This window comes from Taudactylus pleione, unplaced genomic scaffold (genome assembly GCF_031769625.1).
Source record: "Taudactylus pleione unplaced genomic scaffold, aTauple2 ptg000946l, whole genome shotgun sequence".
Taxonomy (NCBI): Eukaryota; Metazoa; Chordata; class Amphibia; order Anura; family Myobatrachidae; genus Taudactylus; species Taudactylus pleione.
The window spans coordinates 282,942-310,429 of NW_028285347.1; positions in this window are offsets into that span (position 1 = coordinate 282,942).

Genomic DNA, 27,488 nt, shown 5'->3' on the forward strand with positions numbered 1-27,488 from the left:
ATTATAACATACATTATAACATTCTAACATACATTATAACATTCTAATATACATTCTAACATCCATTATAACATTCTATCATACATTATAACAATCTAAAATACATTCAAACATCCATTATAACATTCTAACATACATTATAACTTTGTAATATACATTCTAACATCCATTATAACATTCTAACATCCATAATAACATTCTAACATACATTCTAACATTCTAATATACATTCTAACATGCATTATAACATTCTAACATACATTATAACATTATAACATCCATTATAACATTCTAACATACAATATAACATTCTAATATACATTCTAGCATCCATTCTAACATTCTAACATCCATTATAACATTCTAACATACATTATAACATTCTAATATACATTATAATATCCATTAAAACATTCTATCATACATTATAACATTCTAATATACATTCTAACATCCATTATAACATTCTAACATACATTATAACAATCTAATATACATTCTAACATCCATTATAACATTCTACCATACATTATAACATTCTAATATACATTCTAACATACATTATAACATTCTAGTATACATTTTAACATCCATTATAACATTCTAACATACATTATAGCATTGTAACATACATTATAACATTCTAATATACATTCTAATATCCATTATAACATTCTATCATACATTATAACAATCTAAAATACATTCAAACATCCATTATAACATTCTAACATACATTATAACTTTGTAATATACATACTAACATCCATTATAACATTCTAACATACATTCTAACATTCTAATATACATTCTAACATCAATTATAACATTCAATCATCCATTTTAACATTCTAATATACATTATAACATCCATTATAATATTTTAACATCCATTATAACATTCTAACTTCCATTATAACATTCTAACATCCATAATAACATTCTAACATACATTATAACATTCTAATATTCATTGTTACATCAATTATAACATTCTATCATCCATAATAACATTCTAACATACATTCTAACATTCTAATATACATTCTAACATCCATTATAACATTCTAACATACATTCTAACATTCTAATATACATTCTAACATCCATTATAACATTCTAACATACTTTTTAACATTCTAATATACATTATAACATCCATTATAATATTCTAACATCCATTATAACATTCTAATATACATTGTAACATCCATTATAACATTCTAACATACACTATAATATTCTAATATACATTCTAACATGCATTCTAACATACATTATACCATTCTAATATACATTATAACATCCATTATAACATTCTAACATCCATTCTAACATTCTAATATTCATTCTAACATCCATTATAACATTCTACCATCCATTATAACATTCTAACATACATTACAACATTCTAATATACATTCTAACATCCATTATAACATTCTAACATCCATTATAACATTCTAACATACATTATAACATTCTAATATACATTCTAACATCCATTATAACATTCTAACATACTTTTTAACATTCTGATATACATTCTAAAATCAATTATAACATTCTAACATCCATTTTAACATTCTAATATACATTATAACATCCATTATAATAATCTAACATCCATTATAATATTCTAACATCCATTATAATATTCTAATATACATTCTAACATCCATTATAACATTTTAACATACATTATAATATTCTAATATACATTCTAACATGCATTCTAACATACATTATAACATTCTAATATACATTCTAACATTCTAATATACATTCTAACATCCATTATATCATTCTAACATACTTTTTAACATTCTAATATACATTATAACATCCATTATAATATTCTAACATCCATTATAACATTCTAATATACATTCTAACATCCATTATAACATTCTAACATACACTATAATATTCTAATATACATTCTAACATGCATTCTAACATACATTATAACATTCTAATATACATTATAACATCCATTATAACATTCTAACATCCATTCTAACATTCTAATATTCATTCTAACATCCATTATAACATTCTGCCATCCATTATAACATTCTAACATACATTACAACATTCTAATATACATTCTAACATCCATTATAACATTCTAACATCCATTATAACATTCTAACATACATTATAACATTCTAATATACATTCTAACATCTATTATAACATTGTAACATACATTATAACATTCTAATAACATTCTAACATCCATTATAACATCCTAACATACATTATAACAATCTAATATACATTCTAACATCCATTATAACATTCTAATATATATTATAACATCCATTAAAATGTACTAACATCCATTATAACATTCTAACATCCATTATAATATTCTAATATACATTCTAACATCCATTATAACATTCTAAAATACACTAAAACATTCTAATATACATTCTAACATGCATTCTAACATACAATATAACATTCTAATATTCATTATAACATCCATTATAACATTCTAACATCCATTATAACATTCTAACATACATTATAACATTCTAATATACATTCTAACATCCATTATAACATTCTAACATCCATTATAACATTCTAACATACATTATAACATTCTAATATACATTCTAACATCCATTAAAACATTCTAACATACAATCTGACATTCTAATATACATTCTAACATCCATTATAACATTCTAACATACTTTTTAACATTCTGATATACATTCTAAAATCAATTATAACATTCTAACATCCGTTTTAACATTCTAATATACATTATAACATCCATTATAATAATCTAACATCCATTATAATATTCTAACATCCATTATAACATTCTAATATACATTGTAACATCCATTATAACATTCTAACATACATTATAATATTCTAATATACATTCTAACATGCATTCTAACATACATTATAACATTCTAATATACATTATAACATCCATTATAACATTCTAACATCCATTCTAACATTCTAATATTCATTATAACATCCATTATAACATTCTATCATCCATTGTAACATTCTAACATACATTATAACATTCTAATATACATTCTAACATCCATTATAACATTCTAACATACATTATAACATTGTAACATACATTATAACATTCTAATATACATTCTAACATCCATTATAACTTTCGAACATACATTATTACAATCTAAAATACATTATAACATTCTAGTATACATTATAACATCCATTATAACATTCTTTCATACATTATAACATTGTAACATACATTATAACATTCTAATATACATTCTAACATCTATTATAACATTCTAACATACATTATAACAATCTAAAATACATTTTAACATCCAAAAAAACATTCTAACATACATTATAACTTTCTAATATACATTCTAACATCCATTATTACATTCTAACATCCATAATAACATTCTAACATACATTCTAACATTATAATATACATTCTAACATCCATTATAACATTCTAACATCCTTTATAACATTCTAACATACATTATAACATTCTAATATACATTCTAACATCCAATATAACATTCTAACATACATTATAACAATCTAATATACATTCTAACATCCAATATAACATTCTAATATCCATTATAACATTCTAACATACATTATAACATTCTAATATACATTCTAACATCCATTATAACAATCTAACATACATTATAACAATCTAATATACATTCTAACATCCATTATAACATTCTAACATACATTATAACATCCTAACATACATTATAACATTCTAATATACATTTTAACATCCATTATAACATTCTAACATACATTATAACAATCTAATATACATTCTAACATCAATTATAACATTCTAACATACATTATAACATTCTAATATACATTCTAACATCAATTATAACATTCTAACATCCATAATAACATTCTAACATACATTCTAACATTCTTATATACATTCTAACATCCATTATAACATTCTAACATACATTCTAACATTCTAATATACATTCTAACATCCATTATAACATTCTAACATACTTTTTAACATTCTGATATACATTCTAAAATCAATTATAACATTCTAACATCCATTTTAACATTCTAATATACATTATAACATCCATTATAATAATCTAACATCCATTATAATATTCTAACATCCATTATAATATTCTAATATACATTCTAACATCCATTCTAACATTCTAACATACATTATAATATTCTAATATACATTCTAACATGCATTCTAACATACATTATAACATTCTAATATACATTATAACATCCATTATAACATTCTAACATCCATTCTAACATTCTAATATTCATTATAACATCCATTATAACATTCTATCATCCATTGTAACATTCTAACATACATTATAACATTCTAATATACATTCTAACAACCATTATAACATTCTAACATACATTATAACATTGTAACATACATTATAACATTCTAATATACATTCTAACATCCATTATAACATTCGAACATACATTATTACAATCTAAAATACATTATAACATTCTAGTATACATTATAACATCCATTATAACATTCTAACATAGATTATAACATTGTAACATACATTATAACATTCTAATATACATTCTAACATCTATTATAACATTCTAACATACATTATAACAATCTAAATACATGTTAACATCCAAAATAACATTCTAACATACATTATAACTTTCTAATATACATTCTAACATCCATTATAACATTCTAACATCCATAATAACATTCTAACATACATTCTAACATTATAATATACATTCTAACATCCATTATAACATTCTAACATCCTTTATAACATTCTAACATACATTATAACATTCTAATATACATTCTAACATCCAATATAACATTCTAACATACCTTATAACAATCTAATATACATTCTAACATCCAATATAACATTCTAATATCCATTATAACATTCTAACATACATTATAACATTCTAATATACATTCTAACATCCATTATAACATTCTAACATACATTATAACAATCTAATATACATTCTAACATCCATTATAACATTCTAACATACATTATAACATCCTAACATACATTATAACATTCTAATATACATTTTAACATCCATTATAACATTCTAACATACATTATAACAATCTAATATACATTCTAACATCAATTATAACATTCTAACATACATTATAACATTCTAATATACATTCTAACATCAATTTTAACATTCTAACATCGATAATAACATTCTAACATACATTCTAACATTCTAATATACATTCTAACATCCATTATAACATTCTAACATACATTCTAACATACTAATATACATTCTAACATCCATTATAACATTCTAACATACATTTTAACATTCTGATATACATTCTAAATTCAATTGTAACATTCTAACATCCATTTTAACATTCTAATATACATTATAACATCCATTATAATAATCTAACATCCATTATAATATTCTAACATCCATTATAATATTCTAATATACATTCTAACATCCATTATAACATTCTAACATACATTATAATATTCTAATATACATTCTAACATGCATTCTAACATACATTATAACATTCTAATATACATTATAACATCCATTATAACATTCTAACATCCATTCTAACATTCTAATATTCATTATAACATCCATTATAACATTCTATCATCCATTGTAACATTCTAACATACATTATAACATTCTAATATACATTCTAACATCCATTATAACATTCTAACATACATTATAACATTGTAACATACATTATAACATTCTAATATACATTCTAACATCTATTATAACATTCTAACATACATTATAACAATCTAAAATACATTTTAACATCCAAAATAACATTCTAACATACATTATAACTTTCTAATATACATTTTAACATCCATTATAACATTCTAACATCCATAATAACATTATAACATACATTCTAACATTATAATACACATTCTAACATCCATTATAACATTCTAACATCCTTTATAACATTCTAACATACATTATAACATTCTAATATAATTTCTAACATCCAATATAACATTCTAACATACATTATAACAATCTAATATACATTCTAACATCCAATATAACATTCTAATATACATTATAACATTCTAATATACATTCTAACATCAATTATAACATTCTAACATCCATAATAACATTCTAACATACATTCTAACATTCTAATATACATTCTAACATCCATTATAACATTCTAACATACATTCTAACATTCTAATATACATTCTAACATCCATTATAACATTCTAACATACTTTTTAACATTCTAATATACATTATAACATCCATTATAATATTCTAACATCCATTTTAACATTCTAATATACATTCTAACATCCATTATAACATTCTAACATACACTATAATATTCTAATATACATTCTAACATGCATTCTAACATACATTATAACATTCTAATATACATTCTAACATCCATTCTAACATTCTAACATCCATTCTAACATTCTAATATTCATTATAACATCCATTATAACATTCTAACATCCATTATAACATTCTAACATACATTACAACATTCTAATATACATTCTAACGTCCATTATAACATTCTAACATCCATTATAACATTGTAACATACATTATAACATTCTAATATACATTCTAACATCCATTATAACATTCTAACATACATTATAACAATCTAATATACATTCTAACATCCATTGTAACATTCTAACATACATTATAACATTCTAATATATATTATAACATCCATTATAATGTACTATCATCCATTATAACATTCTAACATCCATTATAATATTCTAATATACATTCTAACATCCATTATAACATTCTAAAATACACTAAAACATTCTAATATACATTCTAACAAGCATTCTATCATACATTATAACATTCTAATTTTCATTATAACATCCATTATAACATTCTAACATCCATTATAACATTCTAACATACATTACAACATTCTAATATACATTCTAACATCCATTATAACATTCTAACATCCATTATAACATTGTAACATACATTATACCATTCTAATATACATTCTAACATCCATTATAACATTCTAACATCCATTATAACATTGTAACATACATTATAACATTCTAATATACATTCTAACATCCATTATAACATTCAAACATACATTATAATATTCTAATATACATTCTAACATGCATTCTAACATACATTATAACATTCTAATATACATTATAACATCCATTATAACATTCTAACATCCATTCTAACATTCTAATATTCATTATAACATCCATTATAACATTCTATCATCCATTGTAACATTCTAACATACATTATAACATTCTAATATACATTCTAACATCCATTATAACATTCTAACATACATTATAACATTCTAATATACATTCTAACATCCATTATAACATTCTAACATACATTATAACAATCTAATATACATTCTAACATCCATTATAACATTCTAACATACATTATAACATCCTAACATACATTATAACATTCTAATATACATTTTAACATCCATTATAACATTCTAACATACATTATAACAATCTAATATACATTCTAACATCAATTATAACATTCTAACATACATTATAACATTCTAATATACATTCTAACATCAATTATAACATTCTAACATCCATAATAACATTCTAACATACATTCTAACATTCTAATATACATTCTAACATCCATTATAACATTCTAACATACATTCTAACATTCTAATATACATTCTAACATCCATTATAACATTCTAACATACTTTTTAACATTCTGATATACATTCTAAAATCAATTATAACATTCTAACATCCATTTTAACATTCTAATATACATTATAACATCCATTATAATAATCTAACATCCATTATAATATTCTAACATCCATTATAATATTCTAATATACATTCTAACATCCATTATAACATTTTAACATACATTATAATATTCTAATATACATTCTAACATGCATTCTAACATACATTATAACATTCTAATATACATTATAACATCCATTATAACATTCTAACATTCATTATAACATTCTAATATTCATTATAACATCCATTATAACATTCTATCATCCATTGTAACATTCTAACATACATTATAACATTCTAATATACATTCTAACATCCATTATAACATTCTAACATACATTATAACATTGTAACATACATTATAACATTCTAATATACTTTCTAATATCCATTATAACATTCGAACATACATTATTACAATCTAAAATACATTATAACATTCTAGTATACATTATAACATCCATTATAACATTCTAACATACATTATAACATTGTAACATACATTATAACATTCTAATATACATTCTAACATCTATTATAACATTCTAACATACATTATAACAATCTAAAATACATTTTAACATCCAAAATAACATTCTAACATACATTATAACATTCTAGTATACATTATAACATCCATTATAACATTCTAACATCCATAATAACATTCTAACATACATTCTAACATTATAATATACATTCTAACATCCATTATAACATTCTAACATCCTTTATAACATTCTAACATACATTATAACATTCTAATATACATTCTAACATCCAATATAACATTCTAACATACATTATAACAATCTAATATACATTCTAACATCCAATATAACATTCTAATATACATTATAACATTCTAATATACATTCTAACATCAATTATAACATTCTAACATCCATAATAACATTCTAACATACATTCTAACATTCTAATATACATTCTAACATCCATTATAACATTCTAACATACATTCTAACATTCTAATATACATTCTAACATCCATTATAACATTCTAACATACTTTTTAACATTCTAATATACATTATAACATCCATTATAATATTCTAACATCCATTATAACATTCTAATATACATTCTAACATCCATTATAACATTCTAACATACACTATAATATTCTAATATACATTCTAACATGCATTCTAACATACATTATAACATTCTAATATACATTATAACATTCTAATATACATTCTAATATCCATTAAAACATTCTATCATACATTATAACATTCTAATATACATTCTAACATCCATTATAACATTCTAACATACATTATAACAATCTAATATACATTCTAACATCCATTATAACATTCTACCATACATTATAACATTCTAATATACATTCTAACATACATTATAACATTCTAGTATACATTTTAACATCCATTATAACATTCTAACATACATTATAGCATTGTAACATACATTATAATATTCTAATATACATTCTAATATCCATTATAACATTCTATCATACATTATAACAATCTAAAATACATTCAAACATCCATTATAACATTCTAACATACATTATAACTTTGTAATATACATTCTAACATCCATTATAACATTCTAACATACATTCTAACATTCTAATATACATTCTAACATCAATTATAACATTCAATCATCCATTTTAACATTCTAATATACATTATAATTTCCATTATAATATTTTAACATCCATTATAACATTCTAACTTCCATTATAACATTCTAACATCCATAATAACATTCTAACATACATTATAACATTCTAATATACATTCTAACATCAATTATAACATTCTAACATCCATAATAACATTCTAACATACATTCTAACATTTTAATATACATTCTAACATCCATTATAACATTCTAACATACATTCTAACATTCTAATATACATTCTAACATCCATTATAACATTCTAATATTCATTATAACATCCATTATAACATTCTATCATCCATTGTAACATTCTAACATACATTATAACATTCTAATATACATTCTACCATCCATTATAACATTCTAACATACATTATAACATTGTAACATACATTATAACATTCTAATATACTTTCTAACATCCATTATAACATTCGAACATACATTATTACAATCTAAAATACATTATAACATTCTAGTATACATTATAACATCCATTATAACATTCTAACATACATTATAACAATCTAAAATACATTTTAACATCCAAAATAACATTCTAACATACATTATAACTTTCTAATATACATTCTAACATCCATTATAACATTCTAACATCCATAATAACATTCTAACATACATTCTAACATTATAATATACATTTTAACATCCATTATAACATTCTAACATCCTTTATAACATTCTAACATACATTATAACATTCTAATATACATTCTAACATCCAATATAACATTCTAACATACATTATAACAATCTAATATACATTCTAACATCCAATATAACATTCTAATATACATTATAACATTCTAATATACATTCTAACATCAATTATAACATTCTAACATCCATAATAACATTCTAACATACATTCTAACATTCTAATATACATTCTAACATCCATTATAACATTCTAACATACTTTTTAACATTCTAATATACATTATAACTTCCATTATAACATTCTAACATCCATTTTAACATTCTAATATTCATTCTAACATCCATTCTAACATTCTACCATCCATTATAACATTCTAACATACATTACTACATTCTAATATACATTCTAACATCCATTATAACATTCTAACATCCATTATAACATTCTAACATACATTATAACATTCTAATATACATTCTAACATCCATTATAACAATGTAACATACATTATAACATTCTAATAACATTCTAACATCCATTATAACATTCTAACATACATTATAACAATCTAATATACATTCTAACATCCATTATAACATTATAACATACATTATAACATTCTAATATATATTATAACATCCATTATAATGTACTAACATCCATTATAACATTCTAACATCCATTATAATATTCTAAAATACTTTCTAACATCCATTATAACATTCTAAAATACACTAAAACATTCTAATATACATTCTATCATGCATTCTAACATACATTATAACATTCTAATATACATTCTAACATCCATTAAAACATTCTAACATCCATTATAACATTGTAACATACATTATAACATTCTAATATACATTCTAACATCCATTATAACATTCTAACATACATTATAACAATCTAATATACATTCTAACATCCATTATAACATTCTAACATACATTATAACATTCTAATATACATTCTAACATCCATTATAACATTCTAACATACATTATAACATTCTAATATACATTCTAACATCCATTAAAACATTCTAACATCCATTATAACTTTGTAACATACATTATAACATTCTAATATACATTCTAACATCCATTATAACATTCTAACATACATTATAACAATCTAATATACATTCTAACATCCATTCTAACATTCTAACATACATTATAACATCCTAACATACATTATAACATTCTAATATACATTTTAACATCCATTATAACATTCTAACATACATTATAACAATCTAATATACATTCTAACATCAATTATAACATTCTAACATACATTATAACATTCTAATATACATTCTAACATCAATTATAACATTCTAACATCCATAATAACATTCTAACATACATTCTAACATTCTAATATACATTCTAACATCCATTATAACATTCTAACATACATTCTAACATTCTAATATACATTCTAACATCCATTATAACATTCTAACATACTTTTTAACATTCTGATATACATTCTAAAATCAATTATAACATTCTAACATCCATTTTAACATTCTAATATACATTATAACATCCATTATAATAATCTAACATCCATTATAATATTCTAACATCCATTATAATATTCTAATATACATTCTAACATCCATTATAACATTCTAACATACATTATAATATTCTAATATACATTCTAACATGCATTCTAACATACATTATAACATTCTAATATACATTATAACATCCATTATAACATTCTAACATCCATTCTAACATTCTAATATTCATTATAACATCCATTATAACATTCTATCATCCATTGTAACATTCTAACATACATTATAACATTCTAATATACATTCTAACATCCATTATAACATTCTAACATACATTATAGCATTGTAACATACATTATAACATTCTAATATACATTCTAACATCCATTATAACATTCGAACATACATTATTACAATCTAAAATACATTATAACATTCTAGTATACATTATAACATCCATTATAACATTCTTTCATACATTATAACATTGTAACATACATTATAACATTCTAATATACATTCTAACATCTATTATAACATTCTAACATACATTATAACAATCTAAAATACATTTTAACATCCAAAAAAACATTCTAACATACATTATAACTTTCTAATATACATTCTAACATCCATTATTACATCCTAACATCCATAATAACATTCTAACATACATTCTAACATTATAATATACATTCTAACATCCATTATAACATTCTAACATCCTTTATAACATTCTAACATACATTATAACATTCTAATATACATTCTAACATCCAATATAACATTCTAACATACATTATAACAATCTAATATACATTCTAACATCCAATATAACATTCTAATATCCATTATAACATTCTAACATACATTATAACATTCTAATATACATTCTAACATCCATTATAACAATCTAACATACATTATAACAATCTAATATACATTCTAACATCCATTATAACATTCTAACATACATTATAACATCCTAACATACATTATAACATTCTAATATACATTTTAACATCCATTATAACATTCTAACATACATTATAACAATCTAATATACATTCTAACATCAATTATAACATTCTAACATACATTATAACATTCTAATATACATTCTAACATCAATTATAACATTCTAACATCCATAATAACATTCTAACATACATTCTAACATTCTTATATACATTCTAACATCCATTATAACATTCTAACATACATTCTAACATTCTAATATACATTCTAACATCCATTATAACATTCTAACATACTTTTTAACATTCTGATATACATTCTAAAATCAATTCTAACATTCTAACATCCATTTTAACATTCTAATATACATTATAACATCCATTATAATAATCTAACATCCATTATAATATTCTAACATCCATTATAATATTCTAATATACATTCTAACATCCATTATAACATTCTAACATACATTATAATATTCTAATATACATTCTAACATGCATTCTAACATACATTATAACATTCTAATATACATTATAACATCCATTATAACATTATAACATCCATTCTAACATTCTAATATTCATTATAACATCCATTATAACATTCTATCATCCATTGTAACATTCTAACATACATTATAACATTCTAATATACATTCTAACATCCATTATAACATTCTAACATACATTATAGCATTGTAACATACATTATAACATTCTAATATACATTATAACATCCATTATAACATTCGAACATACATTATTACAATCTAAAATACATTATAACATTCTAGTATACATTATAACATCCATTATAACATTCTTTCATACATTATAACATTGTAACATACATTATAACATTCTAATATACATTCTAACATCTATTATAACATTCTAACATACATTATAACAATCTACAATACATTTTAACATCCAAAAAAACATTCTAACATACATTATAACTTTCTAATATACATTCTAACATCCATTATTACATTCTAACATCCATAATAACATTCTAACATACATTCTAACATTATAATATACATTCTAACATCCATTATAACATTCTAACATCCTTTATAACATTCTAACATACATTATAACATTCTAATATACATTCTAACATCCAATATAACATTCTAACATACATTATAACAATCTAATATACATTCTAACATCCAATATAACATTCTAATATCCATTATAACATTCTAACATACATTATAACATTCTAATATACATTCTAACATCCATTATAACAATCTAACATACATTATAACAATCTAATATACATTCTAACATCCATTATAACATTCTAACATACATTATAACATCCTAACATACATTATAACATTCTAATATACATTTTAACATCCATTATAACATTCTAACATACATTATAACAATCTAATATACATTCTAACATCAATTATAACATTCTAACATACATTATAACATTCTAATATACATTCTAACATCAATTATAACATTCTAACATCCATAATAACATTCTAACATACATTCTAACATTCTTATATACATTCTAACATCCATTATAACTTTCTAGCATACATTCTAACATTCTAATATACATTCTAACATCCATTATAACATTCTAACATACTTTTTAACATTCTGATATACATTCTAAAATCAATTATAACATTCTAACATCCATTTTAACATTCTAATATACATTATAACATCCATTATAATAATCTAACATCCATTATAATATTCTAACATCCATTATAATATTCTAATATACATTCTAACATCCATTCTAACATTCTAACATACATTATAATATTCTAATATACATTCTAACAGGCATTCTAACATACATTATAACATTCTAATATACATTATAACATCCATTATAACATTCTACCATCCATTCTAACATTCTAATATTCATTATAACATACATTATAACATTCTATCATCCATTGTAACATTCTAACATACATTATAACATTCTAATATACATTCTAACATCCATTATAACATTCTAACATACATTATAACATTGTAACATACATTATAACATTCTAATATACATTCTAACATCCATTATAACATTCGAACATACATTATTACAATCTAAAATACATTATAACATTCTAGTATACATTATAACATCCATTATAACATTCTAACATAGATTATAACATTGTAACATACATTATAACATTCTAATATACATTCTAACATCTATTATAACATTCTAACATACATTATAACAATCTAAAATACATTTTAACATCCAAAATAACATTCTAACATACATTATAACTTTCTAATATACATTCTAACATCCATTATAACATTCTAACATCCATAATAACATTCTAACATACATTCTAACATTATAATATACATTCTAACATCCATTATAACATTCTAACATCCTTTATAACATTCTAACATACATTATAACATTCTAATATACATTCTAACATCCAATATAACATTCTAACATACCTTATAACAATCTAATATACATTCTAACATCCAATATAACATTCTAATATCCATTATAACATTCTAACATACATTATAACATTCTAATATACATTCTAACATCCATTATAACATTCTAACATACATTATAACAATCTAATATACATTCTAACATCCATTATAACATTCTAACATACATTATAACATCCTAACATACATTATAACATTCTAATATACATTTTAACATCCATTATAACATTCTAACATACATTATAACAATCTAATATACATTCTTACATCAATTATAACATTCTAACATACATTATAACATTCTAATATACATTCTAACATCAATTTTAACATTCTAACATCCATAATAACATTCTAACATACATTCTAACATTCTAATATACATTCTAACATCCATTATAACATTCTAACATACATTCTAACATACTAATATACATTCTAACATCCATTATAACATTCTAACATACTTTTTAACATTCTGATATACATTCTAAATTCAATTATAACATTCTAACATCCATTTTAACATTCTAATATACATTATAACATCCATTATAATAATCTAACATCCATTATAATATTCTAACATCCATTATAATATTCTAATATACATTCTAACATCCATTATAACATTCTAACATACATTATAATATTCTAATATACATTCTAACATGCATTCTAACATACATTATAAAATTCTAATATACATTATAACATCCATTATAACATTCTAACATCCATTCTAACATTCTAATATTCATTATAACATCCATTATAACATTCTATCATCCATTGTAACATTCTTACATACATTATAACATTCTAATATACATTCTAACATCCATTATAACATTCTAACATACATTATAACATTGTAACATACATTATAACATTCTAATATACATTCTAACATCTATTATAACATTCTAACATACATTATAACAATCTAAAATACATTTTAACATCCAAAATAACATTCTAACATACATTATAACTTTCTAATATACATTCTAACATCCATTATAACATTCTAACATCCATAATAACATTATAACATACATTCTAACATTATAATATACATTCTAACATCCATTATAACATTCTAACATCCTTTATAACATTCTAACATACATTATAACATTCTAATATAATTTCTAACATCCAATATAACATTCTAACATACATTATAACAATCTAATATACATTCTAACATCCAATATAACATTCTAATATACATTATAACATTCTAATATACATTCTAACATCAATTATAACATTCTAACATCCATAATAACATTCTAACATACATTCTAACATTCTAATATACATTCTAACATCCATTATAACATTCTAACATACATTCTAACATTCTAATATACATTCTAACATCCATTATAACATTCTAACATACTTTTTAACATTCTAATATACATTATAACATCCATTATAATATTCTAACATCCATTATAACATTCTAATATACATTCTAACATCCATTATAACATTCTAACATACACTATAATATTCTAATATACATTCTAACATGCATTCTAACATACATTATAACATTCTAATATACATTATAACATCCATTATAACATTCTAACATCCATTCTAACATTCTAATATTCATTATAACATCCATTATAACATTCTAACATCCATTAAAACATTCTAACATACATTACAACATTCTAATATACATTGTAACATCCATTATAACATTCTAACATCCATTATAACATTCTAACATACATTATAACATTCTAATATACATTCTAACGTCCATTATAACATTCAAACATCCATTATAACATTGTAACATACATTATAACATTCTAATATACATTCTAACATCCATTATAACATTCTAACATACATTATAACAATCTAATATACATTCTAACATCCATTATAACATTCTAACATACATTATAACATTCTAATATATATTATAACATCCATTATAATGTACTATCATCCATTATAACATTCTAACATCCATTATAATATTCTAATATACATTCTAACATCCATTATAACATTCTAAAATACACTAAAACATTCTAATATACATTCTAACAAGCATTCTATCATACATTATAACATTCTAATTTTCATTATAACATCCATTATAACATTCTAACATCCATTATAACATTCTAACATACATTACAACATTCTAATATACATTCTAACATCCATTATAACATTCTAACATCCATTATAACATTGTAACATACATTATAACATTCTAATATACATTCTAACATCCATTATAACATTCTAACATCCATTATAACATTGTAACATACATTATAACATTCTAATATACATTCTAACATCCATTATAACATTCTAACATACATTATAACAATCTAATATACATTCTAACATCCATTATAACATTCTAACATACATTATAACATTCTAATATACATTCTAACATCAATTATAACATTCTAACATCCATAATAACATTCTAACATACATTCTAACTTTCTAATATACATTCTAACATCCATTATAACATTCTAACATACATTCTGACATTCTAATATACATTCTAACATCCATTATAACATTCTAACATACTTTTTAACATTCTGATATACATTCTAAAATCAATTATAACATTCTAACATCCGTTTTAACATTCTAATATACATTATAACATCCATTATAATAATCTAACATCCATTATAATATTCTAACATCCATTATAACATTCTAATATACATTCTAACATCCATTATAACATTCTAACATACATTATAATATTCTAATATACATTCTAACATGCATTCTAACATACATTATAACATTCTAATATACATTATAACATCCATTATAACATTCTAACATCCATTCTAACATTCTAATATTCATTATAACATCCATTCTAACATTCTATCATCCATTGTAACATTCTAACATCCATTATAACATTCTAATATACATTCTAACATCCATTATAACATTCTAACATACATTATAACATTGTAACATACATTATAACATTCTAATATACATTCTAACATCCATTATAATATTCGAACATACATTATTACAATCTAAAATACATTATAACATTCTAGTATACATTATAACATCCATTATAACATTCTAACATACATTATAACATTGTAACATACATTCTAACATTCTAATATAGATTCTAACATCTATTATAACATTCTAACATACATTTTAACAATCTAAAATACATTTTAACATCCAAAATAACATTCTAACATACATTATAACTTTCTAATATACATTTTAACAACCATTATAACATTCTAACATCCATAATAACATTCTAACATACATTCTAACATTATAATATACATTCTAACATCCATTATAACATTCTAACATCCTTTAAAACATTCTAACATACATTATAACATTCTAATATACATTCTAACATCCAATATAACATTCTAACATACCTTATAACAATCTAATATACATTCTAACATCCAATATAACATTCTAATATCCATTATAACATTCTAACATACATTATAACATTCTAATATACATTCTAACATCCATTATAACATTCTAACATACATTATAACAATCTAATATACATTCTAACATCCATTATAACATTCTAACATACATTATAACATCCTAACATACATTATAACATTCTAATATACATTTTAACATCCATTATAACATTCTAACATACATTATAACAATCTAATATACATTCTAACATCAATTATAACATTCTAACATACATTATAACATTCTAATATACATTCTAACATCAATTATAACATTCTAACATCCATAATAACATTCTAACATACATTTTAACATTCTAATATACATTCTAACATCCATTATAACATTCTAACATACATTCTAACATTCTAATATACATTCTAACATCCATTATAACATTCTAACATACTTTTTAACATTCTGATATACATTCTAAAATCAATTATAACATTCTAACATCCATTTTAACATTCTAATATACATTATAACATCCATTATAATAATCTAACATCCATTATAATATTCTAACATCCATTATAATATTCTAATATACATTCTAACATCCATTATAACATTTTAACATACATTATAATATTCTAATATACATTCTAACATGCATTCTAACATACATTATAACATTCTAATATACATTATAACATCCATTATAACATTCTAACATCCATTATAACATTCTAATATTCATTATAACATCCATTATAACATTCTATCATCCATTGTAACATTCTAACATACATTATAACATTCTAATATACATTCTAACATCCATTATAACATTCTAACATACATTATAACATTGTAACATACATTATAACATTCTAATATACTTTCTAACATCCATTATAACATTCGAACATACATTATTACAATCTAAAATACATTATAACATTCTAGTATACATTATAACATCCATTATAACATTCTAACATACATTATAACATTGTAACATACATTATAACATTCTAATATACATTCTAACATCTATTATAACATTCTAACATACATTATAACAATCTAAAATACATTTTAACATCCAAAATAACATTCTAACATACATTATAACTTTCTAATATACATTCTAACATCCATTATAACATTCTAACATCCATAATAACATTCTAACATACATTCTAACATTATAATATACATTCTAACATCCATTATAACATTCTAACATCCTTTATAACATTCTAACATACATTATAACATTCTAATATACATTCTAACATCCAATATAACATTCTAACATACATTATAACAATCTAATATACATTCTAACATCCAATATAACATTCTAATATACATTATAACATTCTAATATACATTCTAACATCAATTATAACATTCTAACATCCATAATAACATTCTAACATACATTCTAACATTCTAATATACATTCTAACATCCATTATAACATTCTAACATACATTCTAACATTCTAATATACATTCTAACATCCATTATAACATTCTAACATACACTATAATATTCTAATATACATTCTAACATGCATTCTAACATACATTATAACATTCTAATATACATTATAACATCCATTATAACATTCTAACATCCATTCTAACATTCTAATATTCATTATAACATCCATTATAACATTATAACATACATTATAACATTCTAATATACATTCTAATATCCATTAAAACATTCTATCATACATTATAACATTCTAATATACATTCTAACATCCATTATAACATTCTAACATACATTATAACAATCTAATATACATTCTAACATCCATTATAACATTCTACCATACATTATAACATTCTAATATACATTCTAACATACATTATAATATTCTAATATACATTCTAATATCCATTATAACATTCTATCATACATTATAACAATCTAAAATACATTCAAACATCCATTATAACATTCTAACATACATTACAACTTTGTAATATACATTCTAACATCCATTATAACATTCTAACATCCATAATAACATTCTAACATACATTCTAACATTCTAATATACATTCTAACATCTATTATAACATTCTAACATACATTCTAACATTCTAATATACATTCTAACATCCATTATAACATTCTAATATTCATTATAACATCCATTATAACATTCTATCATCCATTGTAACATTCTAACATACATTATAACATTCTAATATACATTCTAACATCCATTATAACATTCTAACATACATTATAACATTGTAACATACATTATAACATTCTAATATACTTTCTAACATCCATTATAACATTCGAACATACATTATTACAATCTAAAATACATTATAACATTCTAGTATACATTATAACATCCATTATAACATTCTAACATACATTATAACATTGTAACATACATTATAACATTCTAATATACATTCTAACATCTATTATAACATTCTAACATACATTATAACAATCTAAAATACATTTTAACATCCAAAATAACATTCTAACATACATTATAACTTTCTAATATACATTCTAACATCCATTATAACATTCTAACATCCATAATAACATTCTAACATACATTCTAACATTATAATATACATTCTAACATCCATTATAACATTCTAACATCCTTTATAACATTCTAACATACATTATAACATTCTAATATACATTCTAACATCCAATATAACATTCTAACATACATTATAACAATCTAATATACATTCTAACATCCAATATAACATTCTAATATACATTATAACATTCTAATATACATTCTAACATCAATTATAACATTCTAACATCCATAATAACATTCTAACATACATTCTAACATTCTAATATACATTCTAACATCCATTATAACATTCTAACATACATTCTAACATTCTAAAATACATTCTAACATCCATTATAACATTCTAACATACTTTTTAACATTCTAATATACATTATAACATCCATTATAACATTCTAACATCCATTCTAACATTCTAATATTCATTCTACCATCCATTATAACATTCTACCATCCATTATAACATTCTAACATACATTACAACATTCTAATATACATTCTAACATCCATTATAACATTCTAACATCCATTATAACATTCTAACATACATTATAACATTCTAATATACATTCTAACATCCATTATAACATTGTAACATACATTATAACATTCTAATAACATTCTAACATCCATTATAACATTCTAACATACATTATAACAATCTAATATACATTCTAACATCCATTATAACATTCTAACATACATTATAACTATCTAATATATATTATAACATCCATTATAATGTACTAACATCCATTATAACATTCTAACATCCATTATAATATTCTAAAATACTTTCTAACATCCATTATAACATTCTAAAATACACTAAAACATTCTAATATACATTCTATCATGCATTCTAACATACATTATAACATTCTAATATTCATTATAACATCCATTATAACATTCTAACATCCATTATAACATTCTAATATACATTAAAACATTCTAATATACATTCTAACATCCATTATAACATTCTAACATCCATTATAACATTGTAACATACATTATAACATTCTAATATACATTCTAACATCCATTAAAACATTCTAACATCCATTATAACATTGTAACATACATTATAACATTCTAATATACATTCTAACATCCATTATAACATTCTAACATACATTATAACAATCTAATATACATTCTAACATCCATTATAACATTCTAACATACATTATAACATTCTAATATACATTCTAACATCTATTATAACATTCTAACATACACTATAATTTTCTAATATACATTCTAACATGCATTCTAACATACATTATAACATTCTAATATACATTCTAACATCCATTATAACATTCTAACATCCATTATAACATTCTAATATTCATTATAACATCCATTATAACATTCTAACATCCATTATAACATTCTAACATACATTACAACATTCTAATATACATTCTAACATCCATTATAACATTTTAACATCCATTATAACATTCTAACATACATTATAACATTCTAATATACATTCTAACGTCCATTATAACATTCTAACATCCATTATAACATTGTAACATACATTATAACATTCTAATATACATTTTAACATCCATTATAACATTCTAACATACATTATAACAATCTAATATACATTATAACATCCATTATAACATTCTAACATACATTATAACATTCTAATATATATTATAACATCCATTATAATGTACTTTCATCCATTATAACATTCTAACATCCATTATAATATTCTAATATACATTCTAACATCCATTATAACATTCTAACATACACTAAAACATTCTAATATACATTCTAACATGCATTCTAACATACATTATAACATTCTAATATTCATTATAACATCCATTATAACATTCTAACATCCATTATAACATTGTAACATAGATTATAACATTCTAATATACATTCTAACATCCATTATAACATTCTAACATCCTTTATAACATTGTAACATACATTATAACATTCTAATATACATTCTAACATCCATTATAACATTCTAACATACATTATAACAATCTAATATACATTCTAACATCCATTATAACATTCTAACATACATTATAACATTCTAATATACTATCTAACATCAATTATAAAATTCTTACATCCATAATAACATTCTAACATACATTCTAACATTCTAATATACATTCTAACATCCATTATAACATTCGAACATACATTCTGACATTCTAATATACATTCTAACATCCATTATAACATTCTAACATCCGTTTTAACATTCTAATATACATTATAACATCCATTATAATAATTTAACATCCATTATAATATTCTAACATCCATTATAACATTCTAATATACATTCTAACATCCATTATAACATTCTAACATACACTATAATATTCTAATATACATTCTAACATGCATTCTAACATACATTATAACATTCTAATATACATTATAACATTCTAATATACATTCTAATATCCATTAAAACATTCTATCATACATTATAACATTCTAATATACATTCTAACATCCATTATAACATTCTAACATACATTATAACAATCTAATATACATTCTAACATCCATTATAACATTCTACCATACATTATAACATTCTAATATACATTCTAACATACATTATAACATTCTAGTATACATTTTAACATCCATTATAACATTCTAACATACATTATAGCATTGTAACATACATTATAATATTCTAATATACATTCTAATATCCATTATAACATTCTATCATACATTATAACAATCTAAAATACATTCAAACATCCATTATAACATTCTAACATACATTATAACTTTGTAATATACATTCTAACATCCATTATAACATTCTAACATACATTCTAACATTCTAATATACATTCTAACATCAATTATAACATTCAATCATCCATTTTAACATTCTAATATACATTATAATTTCCATTATAATATTTTAACATCCATTATAACATTCTAACTTCCATTATAACATTCTAACATCCATAATAACATTCTAACATACATTATAACATTCTAATATACATTCTAACATCAATTATAACATTCTAACATCCATAATAACATTCTAACATACATTCTAACATTTTAATATACATTCTAACATCCATTATAACATTCTAACATACATTCTAACATTCTAATATACATTCTAACATCCATTATAACATTCTAATATTCATTATAACATCCATTATAACATTCTATCATCCATTGTAACATTCTAACATACATTATAACATTCTAATATACATTCTAACATCCATTATAACATTCTAACATACATTATAACATTGTAACATACATTATAACATTCTAATATACTTTCTAACATCCATTATAACATTCGAACATACATTATTACAATCTAAAATACATTATAACATTCTAGTATACATTATAACATCCATTATAACATTCTAACATACATTATAACATTGTAACATACATTATAACATTCTAATATACATTCTAACATCTATTATAACATTCTAACATACATTATAACAATCTAAAATACATTTTAACATCCAAAATAACATTCTAACATACATTATAACTTTCTAATATACATTCTAACATCCATTATAACATTCTAACATCCATAATAACATTCTAACATACATTCTAACATTATAATATACATTTTAACATCCATTATAACATTCTAACATCCTTTATAACATTCTAACATACATTATAACATTCTAATATACATTCTAACATCCAATATAACATTCTAACATACATTATAACAATCTAATATACATTCTAACATCCAATATAACATTCTAATATACATTATAACATTCTAATATACATTCTAACATCAATTATAACATTCTAACATCCATAATAACATTCTAACATACATTCTAACATTCTAATATACATTCTAACATCCATTATAACATTCTAACATACTTTTTAACATTCTAATATACATTATAACATCCATTATAACATTCTAACATCCATTTTAACATTCTAATATTCATTCTAACATCCATTCTAACATTCTACCATCCATTATAACATTCTAACATACATTACTACATTCTAATATACATTCTAACATCCATTATAACATTCTAACATCCATTATAACATTCTAACATACATTATAACATTCTAATATACATTCTAACATCCATTATAACAATGTAACATACATTATAACATTCTAATAACATTCTAACATCCATTATAACATTCTAACATACATTATAACAATCTAATATACATTCTAACATCCATTATAACATTATAACATACATTATAACATTCTAATATATATTATAACATCCATTATAATGTACTAACATCCATTATAACATTCTAACATCCATTATAATATTCTAAAATACTTTCTAACATCCATTATAACATTCTAAAATACACTAAAACATTCTAATATACATTCTATCATGCATTCTAACATACATTATAACATTCTAATATACATTCTAACATCCATTAATACATTCTAACATCCATTATTACATTGTAACATACATTATAACATTCTAATATACATTCTAACATCCATTATAACATTCTAACATACATTATAACAATCTAATATACATTCTAACATCCATTATAACATTCTAACATACATTATAACATTCTAATATACATTCTAACATCCATTATAACATTCTAACATACATTATAACATTCTAATATACATTCTAACATCCATTAAAACATTCTAACATCCATTATAACTTTGTAACATACATTATAACATTCTAATATACATTCTAACATCCATTATAACATTCTAACATACATTATAACAATCTAATATACATTCTAACATCCATTCTAACATTCTAACATACATTATAACATCCTAACATACATTATAACATTCTAATATACATTTTAACATCCATTATAACATTCTAACATACATTATAACAATCTAATATACATTCTAACATCAATTATAACATTCTAACATACATTATAACATTCTAATATACATTCTAACATCAATTATAACATTCTAACATCCATAATAACATTCTAACATACATTCTAACATTCTAATATACATTCTAACATCCATTATAACATTCTAACATACATTCTAACATTCTAATATACATTCTAACATCCATTATAACATTCTAACATACTTTTTAACATTCTGATATACATTCTAAAATCAATTATAACATTCTAACATCCATTTTAACATTCTAATATACATTATAACATCCATTATAATAATCTAACATCCATTATAATATTCTAACATCCATTATAATATTCTAATATACATTCTAACATCCATTATAACATTCTAACATACATTATAATATTCTAATATACATTCTAACATGCATTCTAACATACATTATAACATTCTAATATACATTATAACATCCATTATAACATTCTAACATCCATTCTAACATTCTAATATTCATTATAACATCCATTATAACATTCTATCATCCATTGTAACATTCTAACATACATTATAACATTCTAATATACATTCTAACATCCATTATAACATTCTAACATACATTATAGCATTGTAACATACATTATAACATTCTAATATACATTCTAACATCCATTATAACATTCGAACATACATTATTACAATCTAAAATACATTATAACATTCTAGTATACATTATAACATCCATTATAACATTCTTTCATACATTATAACATTGTAACATACATTATAACATTCTAATATACATTCTAACATCTATTATAACATTCTAACATACATTATAACAATCTAAAATACATTTTAACATCCAAAAAAACATTCTAACATACATTATAACTTTCTAATATACATTCTAACATCCATTATTACATCCTAACATCCATAATAACATTCTAACATACATTCTAACATTATAATATACATTCTAACATCCATTATAACATTCTAACATCCTTTATAACATTCTAACATACATTATAACATTCTAATATACATTCTAACATCCAATATAACATTCTAACATACATTATAACAATCTAATATACATTCTAACATCCAATATAACATTCTAATATCCATTATAACATTCTAACATACATTATAACATTCTAATATACATTCTAACATCCA